Source organism: Dasypus novemcinctus, chromosome 4 (assembly GCF_030445035.2).
Source record: "Dasypus novemcinctus isolate mDasNov1 chromosome 4, mDasNov1.1.hap2, whole genome shotgun sequence".
NCBI lineage: Eukaryota > Metazoa > Chordata > Mammalia > Cingulata > Dasypodidae > Dasypus > Dasypus novemcinctus.
This window is the reverse complement of record NC_080676.1, coordinates 87,691,306-87,711,081: the sequence shown is the minus strand read 5'-3', so window position 1 is coordinate 87,711,081 and position 19,776 is coordinate 87,691,306. Positions and strand designations below refer to the sequence as shown.

Here is a 19,776-nt window from a genome sequence, read left to right as displayed (position 1 = left end):
AATACATTCTTCCATCCAGCAATTTCATTACATGGAATCTCTTAAAAAGCCCTATGGGGAGCAGGTATGGCTCAGTGATTGGTAGCCTGTTTCCCATGTATGAGGTTTCAGGATCCATCCCTGGTACCTCCTCAAAGTTTTTTTTAAATAAAAAAATAAAAGCCCTCGTAGGTAGGCAAGTGTTTACATAAATGTTGATTGCAGCAATGTTTGTAGTTGCAAAAACCTGGAAAGAGAGATAATGCCTGTTCTTGTTATATGATTTCTTGTTATATAAATTGTGGCATAGTCCTAATGTTCTGTGACTTAAAAAAATTTCCAAATACATCTTGAAAGGATTTCCATGATTTGTCTTAAGTGAGAAAGCGAAGTATAGAAATATATATACAGTGTGACATCATTTTTGTAAAACTATTTATAAAATTTACAATTTACTATATGCTTTTGTCGTTGTGAACATTGGAAGGGAGAAATAAGCAAACTAAAAGGGGGCCCATGCCCAGAGTAATGGATGGCATGTATAATTACTTTTTTTTTTAAAGATTTATTTATTTATTTCTCTCCCCTTCCCCCCCCCCACCCCGGTTGTCTGTTCTCTGTGTCTATTTGCTGCGTCTTCTTTGTCCGCTTCTGTTGTTGTCAGCGGCACGGGAATCTGTGTTTCTTTTTGCTGCATCATCTTGTTGTGTCATTTCTCCGTGTGGGCGGCGCCATTCTTAGGCAGGCTTCACTTTCTTTCGCGTGGGCGGCTCTCCTTGCGTGTGGGGCTGCAGGGGATACCCCTACGTGGCAGGGCTCTCTTTGGGCACATCAGCACTGCGCATGGGCCACCTCCACACGGGTGAAGGAGGCCCTGGGTTTGAACCACGGACCTCCCATGTGGTAGACGGACGCCCTAACCACTGAGCCAAGTCTGCCACCTATAATTACATTTATGCCTGTATATGTGCAAGAGAGTTGGTTGATTACCAAAATATTCAGTAGTTGTCTCAGAGTAGTTGGATGGGCATTTCAGGTGATTTTTGCTTTCTTCCTTATCCTTTCATATATTGTGTGTTTTTACCTTTACAGTGAACATTAGTGTTTCTCTAAGTATAAAAAACAAAATGATTTCCATTTTGAAAAAGAAATAGAAGACTAGATGGGGAAAGAAAACAAGGAAAAAATAAATTGAAATGGCCAGAAATGACAATTATTCAGGGGAAAAATTTTTTTTGTCTTAATTACCTGAGTATCGGAGGGGAAAGCATATAAATTATCTAGATAACTCCATAGATTCACCACTTAATTTTTTTAACAAATCACTTTTATCGATACATATTAATAAAGCATATAACTACTTCTTAATTTTATATATGTGATAACCATTTGTCACAATAAAAAATTGTCATTAAATATGTACAGGGAAATAATAGGCATTTTCATAGAGGGTTATAAACTGACATTTTATTTTTGGTTTGGATTTTTAAGTCCTCCAGAAATGGTTTCTGCCTTAAAGATGTAGGGTGTATTTCACAAGTATGGCATGTATCACCTGACTTAATCACATGACAGTCATTATAGAGAGATGTCCACTTTTGGGTTTTGGCGAATGTAAAACTGGATTACAAAAATACAAAACTGGATTACAAGATTAACATTATTTAAGAAAGCTTTAGATAAGAAAACTACTTGGCTGAGTGTTGAGAGGTTTATATGAATAATATAGGTAACATGTTTAGAATAATAGCTGATATAATAAGAGCTATCTAAATATTGGCATTTATAGTTTTACCCCTTGCTCAGTTAGAGATATATGGTTCAACTGTGTTAACATTCATTGAATCATTCAGTAACATTTTAAATTAAGTTGAATGGGTAATATATGCACAAACACAGGGAAAAATTATAGTCATGTATTTATGTATTCTCCATCTTTATTCATTTGTTCACAAATGGTAGCACCTTTTAACATTATTCTGGATCTTACATTTTTCACTTAACATTGTATCTTGGAGATCTTTCCACATTGATACAGTTAAAGCAGCTTCATTGTTCTTAATGAAAATTATATTCAGTTGTGCAGGTAGTAAGAACATTGTCACACTTAACGTTTACTGTGAACTTAATCCTGAGCCAAGCACTTTTCTTAACTTTTTTAAGTTTTAATCTAGAGAAATCTCACAACAGTCTATGAGATAGGTATTCTTTTTATTCCACTTAACAAATGAGGGAATTGGACATGGGGTGGTTAAATGGCTGATAATGGGCTGGTTATTGTTGTCACAAAGCTAGTAACTTGTAGGACTCAGGATATGAATCCAGGAAGTCTCTTTCCAGATCTTGCCATCTTCATATCATTAAACATATAAGCCTCCATACTACTGCAATTTATTAATTAGCCTTGATACTAATGGGCATTCCGATTGTTTCCTATAATGAATCATTTGCTATGATGAATATCTTGTTAATAGAACATTTTATACATGTACAATATATTCCTAGAAATGCTGTAGCTACATCAAAGGATATGTATGTTTTGAATTTGGGTTGGTATTACCAAATTGCACCCTAGTTCAGGGATGCACTGAGTTTCAGCTTTGTCCTCAGTGTTTGGCCAAAATCCATCATTTAGCTTGAGCCTTTGGAAGGTCGAATAGCTGAATGCCTTTAATGTTTCTGGCTTTCATCAATTGTGTGGGATCCACTATCGTGTGATAGCATAGGATACCATTCTATCTCATCGTAACATTGTCAGTATAAGAACAAGGGATGAATTGGACTTCTTGTTAGTTTCAAATAAAAGTAAGCATTCTCGGTATAACTCGATGTATTCCTTATGTGGTTTATACATTGAAATCCTATCAGTTGAAGTTTGAATGTTTATTGTTGCAAGAGTTAAATGCTACAATTTTTAATAATTGTGAAAGCTGCAGTTTTTATGTACCAAAACTATGAAAAAACTTTCAAATAATTAAATAGGGAGTCAGTACCAATTAATATGAAAACATTAAGAGTGTGCTAGCTAAGTAAATATAGGAATAACTGTTTGTTTTTTGTTTTTTTTTTTGAAAAACGAGTTTTCAGTAATCCATAAATCCTAATCTTATGTAAAGCAGAATTAGGCAGTTAGGGGCTTTAATCAGATGAGTTAGGAAATCTGCAAATTGTTTTGAGTATAACATACTACTTTTGTGCAGTGTCCCCCTTTATTTGTTCAAGAAAGAAAAAAAAAATCTATCACATGAATGTAGGAAGCAGACTAATATCAAACTCTTCAGTGTACTCCAAAGCAGATACTCAAAATACAGAATCTGCTCAGGTCCCAGTTTATTCTATCTGAAGTGTTAGAATGCAGACTTAAGCAATACTTATTGTTGTTCAATCGGGTGTATGGAAGTGTGTTTTATAGAAGATCTCATCCTCACCCAAAGATACTGTGTTGGCGATGGGGAGGGTGGGATAGATAGCTATAAAAAGGCAGAGATAAACAGGCTGTCAATAACTATTCCTTACTGTGAACTAATTCTACTTCAAATTAGAGCAATATAAAACAACAGAGAAAAACTTTTCCCCTACCTCCACCTTCCAATTGGGACCTTTGAACCACAGCAACCAAAATACTGAGAATTTAGCCTAAGTCTTGGAAGACAATTCTACACCTCATTGCTCAAAAGTTCAAGATAGGGAGGGCTAAGATTTTCCCAAATTCTTACCCTATGTGTTACAAACTGATATGCCATTAGGCCCTGTTCTGAAAATATAGATGAATAAGTACATCAGAGCCATATCTGCCTTGTAAACTCCTGACCTATTAAGAGCCTGGAAATTCCCAGGATTTACTGAACTCTACAGGACAAGAGGGTGCCCACATAGCCTTATCAGAAGCCACATACATTCATTCTAAACAGACAAAAATCTGTTTGCTTAAGTTTTTTTTTTTTTTTTTAAAGATTTATTTATTTCTCTCCCCTTCTTCCCCACCCCGGTTTTCTGTTCTGTCTATTTTCTGCATCTTCTTTGTCCACTTCTTTTGTCAGCGGCATGGTGATCTGTGTTTCTTTTTGTTGCGTCATCTTGTTGTGTCAGCTCTCCATGTGTGCGGTGCCATTCCTGGGCAGGCTGCACTTTCTTTCGCGCTGGGCAGCTCTCCTTACAGGGCGTACTCCTTGCGTGTGGGGCTCCCCTACACGGGGATCACCCCTGCGTGGCAGGGCACTCCTTGCGCGCATCAGCACTGCGCATGGACCAGCTGCACACGGGTCAAGGAGGCCTGGGGTTTGAGCCACGGACCTCCCATGTGGTAGAAGGATTCCCTAACCACTGGGCCAAGTCCGCGGCCTTGCTTAAGTTTTTTAACTGTTCCCCCTACTATGCTCTCAGGGCTATGTTTCTCTTTTATCAACCTAATAGGCCATGCAGTCCTTTTTTATTAGTTGACAAATGAAAACATAAGTGAATATGATGACTACTTGCCATTTTGGCTAAGATCAAGTGTAAATGAGTATGATGTATTATATGAAAGACTTAAGTCCTTCCAGGAGTCATTCTGCCAATACCTTGTGCTTTTTAAAAAAAGTTTTATTGAGATATAATTAACATAATACATTGCATCTGTTTAAGTGTACAATTTGATAAATTTTCTTGTGTATGTTTAACCGTTAACCATCACTACAACCAATAGAGTGAACATATCCGTGAGCCCCAGAAGTTTACTCAAACCTCTTTGTAATCCCTTGCTCCCATTCCTCCCTGTCTTCTAGCTCTAAGCAACCATTGATCTATTTTCTGCCACTATAGATTTATTCTCATTTTCTAGAATTTTATATAAATGGAGTCATTTCGTATATAATCTTTTTTGGGCAGGCTTTCACAGCATAATTATTAGATTTTACCTATGCTTTGTAGAATTATTTGTTAGCGTTCATAACATTAAAGAAAATAAACATTAAAATCATTAATACAATGATGGTATTTAAATTTTTAAATGAAAATTTTTTTATTCTTTTATCTCAGAAGATTATTCCATGAAAGAGCTATTTGGCTTCAGTTTTGGTCTCAGGTAAAGAATTAATTTTTAAATCTTGGCCATTAGCCAAAATGCATATTCAGTGTGTTTTGAAGGAGTTCTATCAATTTACACTCAATGAATGAGAATGCCTCTTTCCCCACACCCTTGTTAGTAAGTCACTGAGCAATATTTAGCAATTGGATAATATGTCCCAAGGCACCTTACTGTACAATTGAGGCACCCAATGAGCAAAACATATGTCATCCCTGTTTTCCTGGCATTTACGGTCTAGCAGTGGAGAAAGTCATTGGACAACTCCTTCCACAGATTTTTAATTACATAGTGGTAAGTGGTGCAAAAGAGCAATATGGAAGATTATGAGAGCATAGGATAGGGAACTGGAAGTTAATTCCCTAATAAACCATCCTATTAAAAACTTCCATCTGTGATAAGTCCATTCCATCTTCCTTCCCCAGAGCCAGTTTAGTTTGAAAACCCCTGATTGTTATTAATAGACTACTAGATAAACAGAAATGCTGATTTCTTGCCTTTTGAATTGAAAATGTCTATGTACTTTTTTTTAAAAAGATATATTTTTTCATTTCTCTCCCCCACTCTCCCCCAATTGTCTGCTCTCTCTGTCCATTCACTGTGTGTTCTTCTGTGACCGCTTCTATCCTTATCAGTGGCACTGGAAATCTGTGTTTCTTTTTGTTGCGTCATCTTGTTGTGTCAGCTTGCCGTGTGTGCGGTGCCATTCTTGGGCAGGCTGCACTTTCTTTTGCGCTGGGTGGTTCTCCTTACGGGGCACACTCCTTGCACGTAGGGCTCCCCTACGCGGGGGACACCCCTGCGTGTCAGGGCACTCCTTGTGTGCATCAGCACTGCGCGTGGGCCAGCTCCACATGGGTCAAGGAGGCCTGGGGTTTGAACCATGGACCTCCCATGTGGTAGGAGGATGCCCTGTCCATTGGGCCAAGTCCGTTTCCCTCATTTTTTAAAAAATACCATACCTGTACTATGGTATATGCCTAGCAAACAGTAGTTGATAACTGTCGCGCATGGAATTATTTGTTATTAAGCCTAGGTGTTGAAATCATATTAACTTAATCTGGGCTTCACTACTCTGTCATCTTGAGTGTGTAGCATAAGTCTCAAACCCTATTTCCTAGTCCAACAATACTATCTCATAAGATTGTTGCTAAGGATTAAACAAGAAGTGTTCATTTTTTTTAAACATCATATCTGTAGTATGATATATGCCTAGCAAACAGTAGTTGATACTGTCTATTTTTTAATTTCAGAACATTTTATTGAGTTACTACTGTGGAAGTTACCATATTAAGCTGAGGAAAGGGAGGATAAGAAAATGATATAGTCCTTGAGATCAGGAATACGTAAATCTCTTAATGTAACAGTTTTATTATTGATCACAGTCTTCTAGCCTATGAATTCATATTATGGAATGTAAACACTAAATACAATATTCTGTTACTCTGGTTAAAACCAAGTTTTCACATGCAATATTCCATCATTTATAAACATTTATTATAAAAAGATGACTATTTCTAGAAATGCTATAAAACGTGCTTACAGAAGCCTTAGCATATTTAGATGATATCATTTAGATTCCATTCCTGGTTTTAGCATCCACCTTAGCTTATCTTCATTTCTTTTTTAAGAATGCCTTTGTTTTGATATAAGATTAAAATGTAGGGGTGTGTGTATTCTCAAAATTTTTATTCCTATAGAAATAAATTTTTCCTGATTCTGTTAGTCCGGTGTGCCACTTGTGAATTTACTGTACTTTTCTACTCTTTGATTCCCATTTCTCTCCACACATTGCCTGGTAGTCAGTTTCAATAATCTTTTATAAACTATTTCAGTAATGACCTCATGTTATGCATTTAGTATCCTTTCAGTCTATTCATTCTTTTTTGTTTTAATGGCATTATAAAAATTTGTACATATAGAAATACTCATTCCTAAGACTTTCTCCTTGTTTTGTTAGTTGACCCAGGTTTAACATATTTTTTGTTATTTTCATTACATAATGTTTTTAAGGTAGAGATATATGAATTTACTCCTATCACCATTATTAATGGTGATGATAATAAGTACAATTTAGTGAGCCTTTGTGATGTGCAAGGCACTGTGCTAAGCATTTTTCATACTTTATTTTATTTTAAATGTTAGGTTAGAATAGTTGTAGGTTTACAGAAACATCATGCAAGAAGTAGAAAGTTCCCATACATACATTTTATTTAATACGTGAAGTATTATACTGAAGTTACAGATGAAGAAACTGAAGCTCAATAAAGTTGGAATCCAACTTAAAGGTCATATAATAAATGGCAGGACTGAGAGTAACTTGGATATTTGATGCCAGAACCATGATTTCAATTATTATACAATATTGCTAAAAAACAAACAAAAAAAACACACTAAAGTATGAGTAAAGTAAATACATTAAATATTGATGAGCCTATTTGGAAACAGTGAAATGACTGGAGTAAAATAATATTTCTAAAGTAATTATTATAGGGAAATAATACCACCAAACGGTATTTGCAAAGGCTGCTATGTATACACCTATGAAACTATCACCACAATCAAGATAATGAGTATATTCATCATCTCCCAAAATTTCTTGCCACCCTTTGTTCATCTCTTCTCATTACTCTCTCACTTCTCCCTGGCTCCAGGAAACCACTGATGGGCTCTCTGTCAGTACAGAATAATTGTATTTTCTAGAATTTTATATCAATGGAATCATAAAATATGTATTCTTTGTTTTATGGCTTCTTTGGTCAACATAATTATTTTGAAAGTAATTCATGTTGTTGAATGTATTAATAGTTCATTACTTTTTATTGCAGAATAGTTTTCTGTTATATGGATATATACAATTTGTTTATCCATTCATCTGTTAAATGGACATTTGGATTATTTCTAGGTTTTAATGATTACAAATAATGCTGCTAATGAACATTTGGGTCCAGATCTTTGTGGGGACATATTCTTTCATTTATCTTGGTAAATATATGGAAGTGGAAGAGTTGGGTCACATGGTAGATAATATGCTTAACTTTTTAAGAAACTGCTAAACTGTTTCCTAAGAGATTGCACCATTTTACATACCAGCCATGAGAGTTCCAGCCACTTGTCAGGAACTGGTATTGTTAATTCTTTTATTTGTAGCCATTTCAGTGAGTGTGTAATGGTATGTCATTGTGATTTTGTCACCTTCACTCTTTTTTTTTTTTGAAGATTTTTATTTATTTATATATCCCCCCCCCCCCGCCAGTTGTTTGTTCTCTATGTCTATTTGCTGAGTCGTCTTCTTTGTCTGCTTCTGTTGTTGTCAGCGGCACAGGAATCTGTGTTTCTTCTTGTTGCGTCATCGTGTGTGTCAGTTCTCCGTGTGTGTGGCGCTGGGCGGCTCTCCTTATGGGGCGCACTCCTTGCGCGTGGGGCTCCCGTACGCGGGGACACCCCTGTGTGGCACTCCTTGTGCACATCAGCACTGCGCATGGGCCAGCTGCACACGGGTCAAGGAGGCCCGGGGTTTGAAATGTGGACCTCCCATGTGGTAAGCGGACGCCGTAACCACTGGGCCAAGTCTGCTTCCCAAGTCACCTTCACTCTTGAATGATATTTTTAATAACTATGGCATTCTAGTTCGGCAGATTTCCTTTCAGAACTTTCACGATGATAATCATCTATTCCTTCCTTCCATGTTTCTGATGAGACTCCACAGTCATTTCAATCATTGCTCCACTGTATGTAATGTGCTATTTTTCCTCTCAGTACATTTCAAGTTTTGGGTTTTTTTTTTAAGATTTTTTATCTCCCCCCTCCCCCGTTGTCTGCTCTCTGTGTCCATTTGCTGTATGTTCTTCTGTGTTCACTTGTACCCTTGGTGGGACCGGGAAACTGCATCTCTTTTTTTGTTGCATCATCTTCTTGCGTCAGCTCTCTGTGTGTGCGGCGCCACTCCTGGGTGGGCTACACTTTTCTCACGCGGGGCGGCTCTCTTATGGGGCGCAATCCTTGCATGTGGGCACAGCACTCCTTGCATGCATCAGCACTGCGTGTGGTCCAGCTCACCACACCAGTCAGGAGGCCCTGGGTTTGAATCCTGGACCGCCCATATGGTAGGCGGGCGCTCTATCAGTTGACCCACATCCGCTTCCCTCAAGTGTATTTCTTCATTTCTGGTTTTCAGCAATTTGACCTTGATGTGCCTAAGCAAAGTCTTATTATCTTGCTTGGTTTCACTGAGTTGTTTGAATCTGTCCTTCATCAAATTTGGAAATTTTCTGCAATTATTTCTGCATAAATACTATAAATGACTGATAGTAAGAACCAACCTTTCACAAAAATATGAAGAAAGCTTTTTGAGTCAATTAGTCAATGATGGCAGTACTGTTGGGATACTGCCATATTGTGGCAGCTTACCGTTCATCCATTCACTTACTCATTGAACAAATATTTATTGTGCAGGTACTGTTTTAGGAGCATGGTACTAACCCAGTTATTGAGACCTGATTTTCTTTCTTCATTGATTATTGCATGACGCGCTATTTCCATGCTATTTCCCACTGCTCACTGCAGGACTCGCAGGGCCTAGAGGTGTCTAAGCACTGGAAGAGGGCCGGTGGTGCAGGTGGGGAGCTGGCCAGGGGTAAGGATGGCCCTGTGTCACCTCGTTGTCAGGGAATGGCAGTGCAGTGCGGCCCCATCTTTCTATTTTTGCACTTGTTAGAAAGTGGTCTTTCTGATTCAATTAACTCCCTTCAGAAATCCCAAGAGAGACTTCCACAGTTTCAGATGTCCCACACAGATGACCACATACAACGGCAGAGAGTTTTCCTCATGACCTATAGCTTTTGGGGAGCTTGAGCAAAGAAATAGTTCTCAAAGCTCCCCAACAGATTTTACCTTGTCTCTTGTTGATCAGAACATCTTTACAGGCTCATTTCCAAGCTAGTCATTGGCAAGAGAACTAAAATTAATATGGTGGGCTTACCCAAAAGTTGAACAAAGTTGGAGGTTTGTTGGCAAGGAAAAAAGAGAGAACTACTTAGGTGTTGTCAGTTGTCCTCCACACGAGCCTTTCTCTTGGGATTGTAAAGTGGGTTAAATGAGATGAAAAGGAAAATCCGTCACAACATGACTAGTACTATATTCTAGAAATAAAAGGCAATGATATTAGTTGGAGTTCGACCTAGTCTTTATTTTTTCTACCAAGCATAAAAATATTAAACAGATTTAAAATGCTTTCCTCTAAGAGAAGAAACTGTGCATGTAATCAACTGGATTCTTCTTCATCTTTAAAAAACAAAGCAAAACAATGGCTTCCAAAGATAGTCTTTAATCATCAGGTGGGTAAAATGTACTTTTCCAAGTGTTATATTAAAATAATGTAAAATAATAGTTAAGTATCAAGTTCCCCAGGATTTTGGAAATGAATAAATATTGCCTTGGAACCTCAGTATTTAGCTTTTATATTTCACTGGCCTCCATCATCCAATCCTCAGTAAAAATGAATTGTTTTTGAAATACTGAAATGACCAGGTATAGTGCATTAGCCAGTTGTTGAGCATTTCCAAATTTGGAATGGACCTTGTAAAATGAGAAAAATTAAAAGTGGGCCTCTGGTGTTGTGACTTGCCATTGCAGTATTCTGTGTGTCTACGGGGAAAGCCGATTCATTAGAAGAGATGGTTGCTTATTTTTATGCTAATTTTGGATTTTCCCCCCTTCTACAGCAGGTCTTTTTTTTCTTTTAATCTTTCACAAACATGAAAAAAGATCTATCATTTGTGACTAAAGGAATCTTAATTTTTAAATTGCACTTTTTACCTTTCAAAATTTAGGAGACAAACAGCTAAAGGCAAATTTTTTATACCAATCATTGAATTTATTTCTCTATCAGTGAAACTGTGTATACTTCCCTGTTTTCATGAAAGCAGCTCTTTTTAAAGTAGGCATTCATGCTTTTATTTTTGAAGTGATTGAGAACCACAGTAATAGTTGTCTGTTGTATTAGTAATTACTAAATAGTATAGTAACTATTTTATGTAAGCATTAAATCATGTAAGTGGGAGTTTGGACCTTAGAGACATTTGGGATGAGATTAACTTTCAATATAATTTGCTTATTTTAAGTCAAACTATTTTGGGAGGTTGTTTACATATTAAAAACCTATGCTTTCTCACAGTGACAAACATTTAATAGTGAAGCAGATTTTTATTTTCACTTTTTGGATATAACAATGAAAGATTGTTAGCAGGTACAAGGTATTATGTTGTATGGGCATACTTATAAAACTGCTTTATGCTTGGCCTTATTCAGTGGTCAGGTCAGTGTTTGATAAATCATTAAAAAGTTTTTTAATTTAAAAAATTTATTTTTTTATATCATTGTTACAAGATACTCAGTTAATTCAAGATAACTACAATAACATTAAATCTACTTTAGTCAGTGGTTATACTCCCCCCTCCCATTTTTTGTTCATTCCTCAATCCTGAGGGGTTTGAGATAATATCCTCTCTGACTGCATCAGGCTGTGAAGGAATGTATATATTATGGGGCAGTGAAATGGGACTAGTTTGCTTGCAGTTGAAGATACTCCTTGCTTTTGGGGTGGGGCTGGTCCATCATCATTGTGTTGTTAGTTGTACAGGGCAAGCCTGAAGAACTCTGGAGAGTAGGAGTTGGCCACATATCTGCTGGGTTTCAGGGCTCAACCAGCATATGAACAGCCTGATGACTTTAAGTCTCTGAGAAATATATGTTACTGGTAAATTGAAAAGTATAGGTTAAGATAATAGGAGTAAAAGAATCTTGATTAGAGGATTTATAAATGAGTATAATTATATTATATTGGGGAAATCGATTTTCATATATTCCCAGATAGGGCCTACCTAGAGGGTGCTGATTTCATGAGGCTGTGTGGTTTGCCTATGGTGTCTGGATGTCTCTAGGGACCTCAGGAGCACTTTTGTTTGAGGCTTTATTAACTATGATAGTTTATGAAGTCAGGTTATGACCAGCATAAATGTAACCTCCAGAATGACCTCCTGACTCACTTTGAAGTCTCTTAGCCATAAAAATTCTATTTTGTTTAATATTTCCCCCTTTTGGCCAAGGTCTTTTTCCAAATGCATCTATAATTAACAGTAATAATCCCTCTGTGCCAGGGAGGCTCATCCCTGGTAGTCATGTGCCATGTTTGGGGAGAAAGTGAGTTTATTTATAAAGTTTGACTTAGAAAGAGCCACGTTTGAGTAACAAGGAGGTTTTCAGGAGTAACTCTGAAACATTAATTATACTTAGGCTTAGTTTCATTATTAGAGGAATAAGGTTCATAAGTGTAAACCTTAAAATCGAGAGCTGGGCTTATTGGCCTGTTTTCTTCATTAGGCAAAACTTATATATTCCACAGCTTTTTGCCATCTTATTTGAGAAAGTATCAGGACTTCCCCAGGAAGGAAGTTTAATATTTTGTTAGCTGCTATGTGGACCTTTCTCTATGTAGAAAACGTAACTATGAGGAAAAAATACATTTATATCTCATAGAGGTATCTAGCTATGTAACTTTCAAGAAGTTCAAATGGACCTTTCTTTTGGAACACCTGACTATATCATTTTCACCTTCTTACCAGGATTATATTAATTGACAGGTAGAGCATAAATTATATACTTGCCTTGCTTCTCATATAAAGTTCTTCTCTCTTTTTTTCCCCTGAAGATGAGGCTTTGATCTACAGCAGGCTGCACATACTTTCAGAAAAGCCTCAATAAAACAGCTGACAAGGAAATTTGGTTGTTTCTGTGGCATATAACATTTTCCTAAGAATAAAATATGCAACATTCCCATATACCAATACCCCTATTGTTGACACTTAAAAGTGTGGTAACTTCGTTGCAGCTGATGCAAGAATGTTACAATACTACTGTTAACTACAGTCCATATTTTGCTTTAGATGCATTCTTTTTCCCTATATACCACCCTACTAGCAGCACCCTTTACAAGTGACGTACCTTTGCTATAGATCCTAAAAGAACATTCCTACATTTGCACAATCCTTGGCCACCACAGGGTTCACTGTCTTATACAATCCCACATTTCATCCTCTGGCTTTCTTTCTAGTAACATACAACCCAAAGCTTCCCCTTTCAACCACGTTCACAGACATATTTCAGTGCTGTAATTACACTCCCACTGTTGCACTACCATCACCTCCATCCATTTCCAAATCATTACAGTCAACTTGATTCTAAATTCTTCACAGATTGAGCTTTGGCTCACCATTCTCTCCTCCCATTCTACCTCTTGGTAACCTGTCTTATAGATTCTACCTCTGTGAATTTGCAACAAAGCAGAGAGTCGTGGTGGCTCAAATGATTGAGCGCCTCTGTCCCACATGGGAGGTCCCAGATTCAGTTCCCCATACCTCCTAAAGAGAAGGTGAGCAACAGATACAGAGAGCACACAATGAGTGGACACAGCAAGCACAAACAACAGGGGTGGGGGGCAGAGAAATAATTAAAATCTTTTTTAAAAAATCACTTGGCCATATGTGCAGCTCTATATCTGAACATTCAGTTTGGTTCCATTGGTCAATATATCTATCCTTGTGTCAATACCAAGCAGTTTTACCACTGTAGCTTTGTAATACGCTTTAAAGTTAGGTAGTGTGAGTCCTCCAACTTAGTCCTTCTTTTTCAAGATGTTTTTGGCTATTCTGGGCCCCTTACCCTTCCAAATAAATTTGATAATTAGCTTTTCCATTTCTGCAAAAAAGGCTGTTGGAATTTTTGATTGGGATTGCGTTGAATCTATAAATCAGTTTGAGTAGAATTGATATTTTAGCCATATTTAGTCCATGAATGTGGAACGTCCTTTCATTTATTTAGGTCTTCTTTGATTTCTTTTAGCAATATTGTCTCATTACCTTTATATCTTTAATTAAATCTATTCCTAGATATTTGATTATTTTAGTTGCTATTGTAAATGGAATTTTAAAAAATTTCCTCCTCAGATAGCTTATTACTAGTGTATCTAAACACAACTGATTTTGCATATTGATCTTATATCCTGATGTTTTGATAAACTCATTAGCTCTAGTAGCTTTGTTGTAGATTTTTCAGGATGACTCATTTTAATTTTATTTGTGAGGAGAAAGCACTTTTATATTTTCCTTGTGAAACAAATACTTTATATAGTGGAGTCGAGTGCACCATTTGTATGGGTTTATGAATATACCCAAGAACATACATACAGTTTTTCCTGCTTTGAGTAGACTGTTGTAACATCCTATTCCCTGTTCAGATTCCTGGTTAGAGGTCGGAAGAGAATTATCTCTTCACTCCAATGTCTAATTTTCTGCATTTGAGGTACTTTGGTGAAAAAGTTTGAGAAAAACAATAGGAACCTATGTATCAGAGTTGTGCAAGTTGTATGTTTTAATGCTTCAGAGCGCCTGTTACCTTAGACCAATCTTCGGAAGTTTCTCGTAGTATTTGTCTGTTAAGAGGTTGGAACCTAAAAGCCCTGAACCCTAGGGAAACATGTTTTTCACTTCTATCAGGAAAAGTATTTCAGAAATTAGATAGACTCTAATGCGTTGGGACTCCCTTTTCCAGTAACTACTGTTGATGATTTCAATCTAAGGTTTATGTTGAATCATGTGGAGCAAGTTCCTTATAGAAACAAGGCTTTGGTTGCATGGAGAACTAATTTCTAAGTCATAGTTGTTTGAGTTAGCCTAGACATCACCCTATTCTCTATATAACCTGCTTTCTACCCCCTTTTTTTTTTTATGGTCAGAAAACTTATATTTAGAATTAGCCAGGGGACTCAGTTTAGACAGTCCCAATTTTGTTGGTAACATCCAAAGCATCGTAGTCAGAAGCCAGTCAAGCATATGCCTTCTTCTCTCCATCAGGTGTGATCAGTGTTGACCTTGGCCACATCAGTGTTGTAAGAGCTTCCTCACAGCTTGTTTGATGTGGTACTTGTTGGCCTTGACATCCACAATGAACACAAGTGTGTTGTCTTTGATCTTTTTCATGGCTGCCTCAGTGGTGAGGGAAACTTGATGATGGCATCGTGGTCAAGCTTGTTTCTCCTGGGGGCACTTTTCCAAGGATGTTTGGGCTATCTTCTGAGACCAGTGTCTTAGGTAACCAGAAGTTAGATGACGTGCAGTTCTTTTTGTGTGTGGCTCTGGAGGCCTTTCAGGATTGCCTTGGCTTTCAAAGCTTTTGCTTTAGCTTCAGTTTTGGGAGGGGCAGGTGCTTCCTTCTATGCTTTCCATACCATCTTTGTGAAATGGGTCTAAACCCACTTTTGTATTCTGGGTGCGCCCTTTCCCATTTTACAAAATAGTTACCAGGTAGCTAAGCTAGAAAATGGGGGGAGGGAGGCGGAATTATAGTGATTCAATTGTGAATTTAACTTTAGGTTATCAAAGTATTGATTATTCAGTTTGTTCATTAGTTGGCATTGCCATTTCGGTTCACTGAAAGCAGATGCTGAGAAAGAGCATCTCAAATAAGATTATTTAGAGGTAAACATTAGAATTCACCCTATTTAATTTAGAAGGCCGGAGAGTATGTTGGAAGAGCATAGACCTTGGAGTCAGTCTTCTTGGTTCGAATCTAACCTTTACCACTTGTTGGTTTTATGATCTTGGGCAAAGTTAGCTAAATTCCCTATGCTTTGGTTTCCCCATTTAAAAAGTGCACTTGGTATTAGCATCTATCATAGGAGTCAATCATTCACAACTATTCACTAAGTTTATTATGTGCTAGGCACTAATTTGTTAGCTCTCATGAGGCTTACGTTCTGGGGCAGGGGTCCATGAGCTTGAATTGAAATTCAAAAAACATTATTCTTGTGGGGACATGCTGGTGTGGGTGTGATATATTTATTAAATAGTATACAGTATAATATGAACTTAGTGAGAAGTCCATGGTTTTCACCTGACTGGGAAATAGATCCATGGAACAAAAATGGTTAAGAAACCCTGTTCTAGGGAGTGATATAGGTAGTAAACAAGTATATTGAAAATTATATTCTTTATTTTATGGGAGAGGTTCTTGTGATAGACATTTGAGCAGACATGAATGGTAGGAAGAATTGAACAGTGGAAAGATCTGAGGAAAGAGCATTCCAAGCAGGGGACACAGCAAGTAAAAAGGCCCGTGTTGCTGGAGCCAATATTAAAATTTAACTATGGGGTGAGGAGGTGGGAGGTATATGGGAACCTCTTATGTTTTTTAATGTAACATTTTTTGAGATGTATTTATCTTTAAAAGAATGCAATTTCCAAAAATGATGGGGGTGGGGAGTGGGAACCTCTTACGTTTTTTAATGTAACATTCTTTGTGATCTATTAACTTTAATTTTAAAAAATTTATGTTAAAACATTAGAAAATGGCCAAAATTGCTTTGAATTCCAGTACTTTACACTTGTATTTTGATAATTTTCTTATTTTATCCTGAAATATAAGAGGTTTGAGGATGTATTTACAACCACTTCTCTCATAAACACAATTGAGTAGAGAAAACTAAATTACTCAAAATCATGTTTTTCTTCTTTTAACATTGGCTTTTAAAAAGTAGCAGCATTATTCACAATTTCCAATAGATGAAAGCAACCCAAGTATCCAACAGCCAATAAATGGATAAACAAAATATGGTGTATACATACAATGGAATATTATTCAGCTGTAAAAAGGAATGAAGTTCTGATACAGCGACAAACATGGGTGAACATTGAAGACATCATTTGAGAGAAGTAAGACAGACAAAGGACAGATATTGTGTGATCTCACTGCTATGAAATAATTAGAATAAGCAAACTCTTAGAGTCAGAATCTGGAGTATATAACTTACCAGTGTCTGGGTTGGGGGTAGGAAATGCTTTAGTTGAAGAGAGTTTCTACTTGGGTTGATTGTAAAGTTTTGATAATGGATGGTGGTGAAGATAGTACAACATTGTGAATGTAATTCACAGCACTGAATTATATATATGAATGTGGTCAAAAGGGGGGAAAACAGTGAACCTGTAGTTAAACTATTCACTATAGTTTGTAGTGCAATTATGAAAATGTACTTTCATCAGTTGTAACAAGTGTACCACACTAATGCAAAGTGCTAATAATAGGTGGTATATAGGAACCTTGTATTTTATGTAAATCCACAAATTATATAATTAAAAAAAAAAAGATTGTCATCAATACAACACTGACAGTTCCAGTAAGCCTATCTCCTTGAAGAAGTTTCTTTGCTTCATTCTTTACAGTTTTGGTTTGGCTTTGATAGTCAGTGTTTTTGTTTTTTTGTCATATCAATACATAGTGCACAAAGAACTTCAAAATAGCTTAAGGTAAACACAGTATTTTTCTAAATAAAGGGCTTTCATCTATGAAAAAGAGTAATGTCTTGATTTGCTATTTAACAGTATTAATCAGACGAATGTACATTTAAGGATCTGGTGAAATCATCTCAAGGTAAATTTGTAGAATTATCACCTAAACTCACGATTCTCTTATCATTTTGATACCAGTGTTCTTAAGGTTTGCTGTTTTTGCTGTTCTGGGTGTAAACTTAATAGTGTATGCCTAAAAACGAAAAAGCCCAAATTCTCATTGTTAGCCGGGATTATCCAGCTCAGAGATAAACCCACAAGGTAACTGAATCATAAACAGAGTCATTCGATTTCCACTAATCATTGCTCATACTTACTTATAAATTTGGAGGTTCTTGCTGTTCAGTTTTAAAGGGAAGATAGAGTAAATACTTTTTTTTAGTATTGTGCCTTTTTTTTTAAATAAAATTTTAATTGTATTTTTTTTGAAGATACATAGATCATAAAAAATGTTACATTAAAAAATATAAGAGGAGGGGCAGATGTGGCTCAAATGATAGAGCATCCACCTACCATATAGGAGGTCCAGGGTTCGAACTCAGGGCCTCCTGGCCTGTGTGGTGAACTGGCCTATGCACAGTGCTGCCACACGCAAGGAATGCCATGCCACATACGTGTGTCCTCCGTGTAAGGGTGCCCCTTGAGCAGGGGGTACGTCCCAGCAAGGAGAGTCACCCTGTGCTTTTTTCAAAAGCACAGCCTGCCCAGGAGTTGCACTGCACACATGGAGAGCTGATGCAGCAAGATGATGCAACAAAAGAGACACAAATTCCTGGTGCCAACTGACAAGAATGCAAGCAGACACAGAAGAACACACAGCAAATGGACACAAGAGAGCAGACAACGGGGTGGGGGGTGGAGGGTGGAGAGAAAGAAAATAAATCTTTAAAAACAAACAGAAATTTATAAATATATATATATATCTATATAAGAGGTTCCCATATACCCCACCCCCCACCCCCACTCCTCGCACATCAACAACCTCTTTCATCATTGTGGCACATTCATTGCATTTGGTGAATACACTTTGGAGCACTGCTGCACCACGTGGATAATAGTTTACATTGTAGTTTACACTCTCCCCCAGTACATTCAGTAGGTTATGGCAGGATATATAATGTCCATCATCTATCCCTGCAATATCATTTAGGACAACTCTAAGTCCCAAAAATGCCCCCACATCACATCTCTTCTTCCCTCTCCCTGCCTTCTGCAACTACTGTGGCTACTTTCTCCACATCAGTGCTACAGTTTCTTTCATTACTACTAGTCTCAGCACTTACCCAGGTCAGCTAACAGGGAGGTGAAGATGGTCAACCACCACATTAGGGAACTGAGAGTGCCTACAACTGCAAGCAGGAGAGTCACATCCATCAACCATGTGGGATCTAAGTCCTGCCTCGATACAGAGGTGGAGTGGACATCACCATTTCAGGGTCCTCAGGATGGAGGAATAAAATATGGATTAGAGTGGAGTTACTGGTATTCTACTGTGGAACTATTGAGACTAGTAAATACTTATTTGTAAGAGTCACAGCAGACACAATTGTTGGTTTCTCCAGGTTACTTAGAAGATCTTCATGAAACCCAGGAGATTTGCATCACTTGTGCAGAAGCATTACCATATACTCTGCCTCCTTATTCATCTTTCATGTCTCTCTTTATCCTCTAAGTTGCTTCTGTCCTGCCCAAATCTAAGTTAGGTGCCTCTGTTTTACACTTCTAAATCAGCCTCTGCTGCTCCAGTGAGAACATGTCACCCAATTATAACTGCATGTGTGTCTTTTTATCCCACTTGGCTGGAAGCTTCTTAGGGGAGAGTTTGTATCTTACTTGATTATATTTTTAATCCATAATAAAGCATCTGTTACTTCATCAATGCTTTAAGAAAACCTATTTAATTTTGGAACATAAGGTTATGGTAAAATAAACATAATAGCTAGGAAAAAAATCTAGCCAAGTGACTAGTTTAGGCTCATGCGACAAGAACGTAAGAATAACTTAGGCACTCCTTAGAAATTAACCAGTCTTAGCCTGCATTAACAGAGTAAAATTAGTCGTCATCAGTGAGTATTACTTTTCTGCTAGGCATAGTACTAGGTGCTTTGCAAAAGCCTCATTGATTTGCACAATGAAACTAAGACTCAAAAGTATAATTTTATTTGCCTGGAAACACAACTCATAAAACTCAGTCTACCTGACTCAAAGTATCAGTCTCTGTCTCTAAATAAAAAGAAGCATCCAAAACAGGTGAAATGATACCCTTTAGTATTTACTCATACAACATCTAGAATATTATTTTCATTATTTTGTTTGCTGTGTTTTAAAAGAGGCATT

At 37.1% G+C, this 19,776-nt stretch overlaps 1 protein-coding gene across 15 annotated transcripts in view; it reads left to right on the top strand.

Annotated features, from left to right (window-relative positions):
* Window positions 1–19,776, top strand: part of ATP6V1A (ATPase H+ transporting V1 subunit A) — a 61,547-nt gene that overhangs the window by 7,047 nt on the left and 34,724 nt on the right. The window contains exon 1 of one of the 15 annotated variants that reach the window (XM_058295825.2): window positions 17,473–17,521. The exons of the other annotated variants lie outside the window; for them this stretch is intronic. The gene's annotated coding sequence lies outside the window, so the exon portion shown is untranslated. Of the gene's footprint in view, window positions 1–17,472; window positions 17,522–19,776 lie in introns of those variants that run through there. 15 annotated transcript variants of the gene reach the window in all.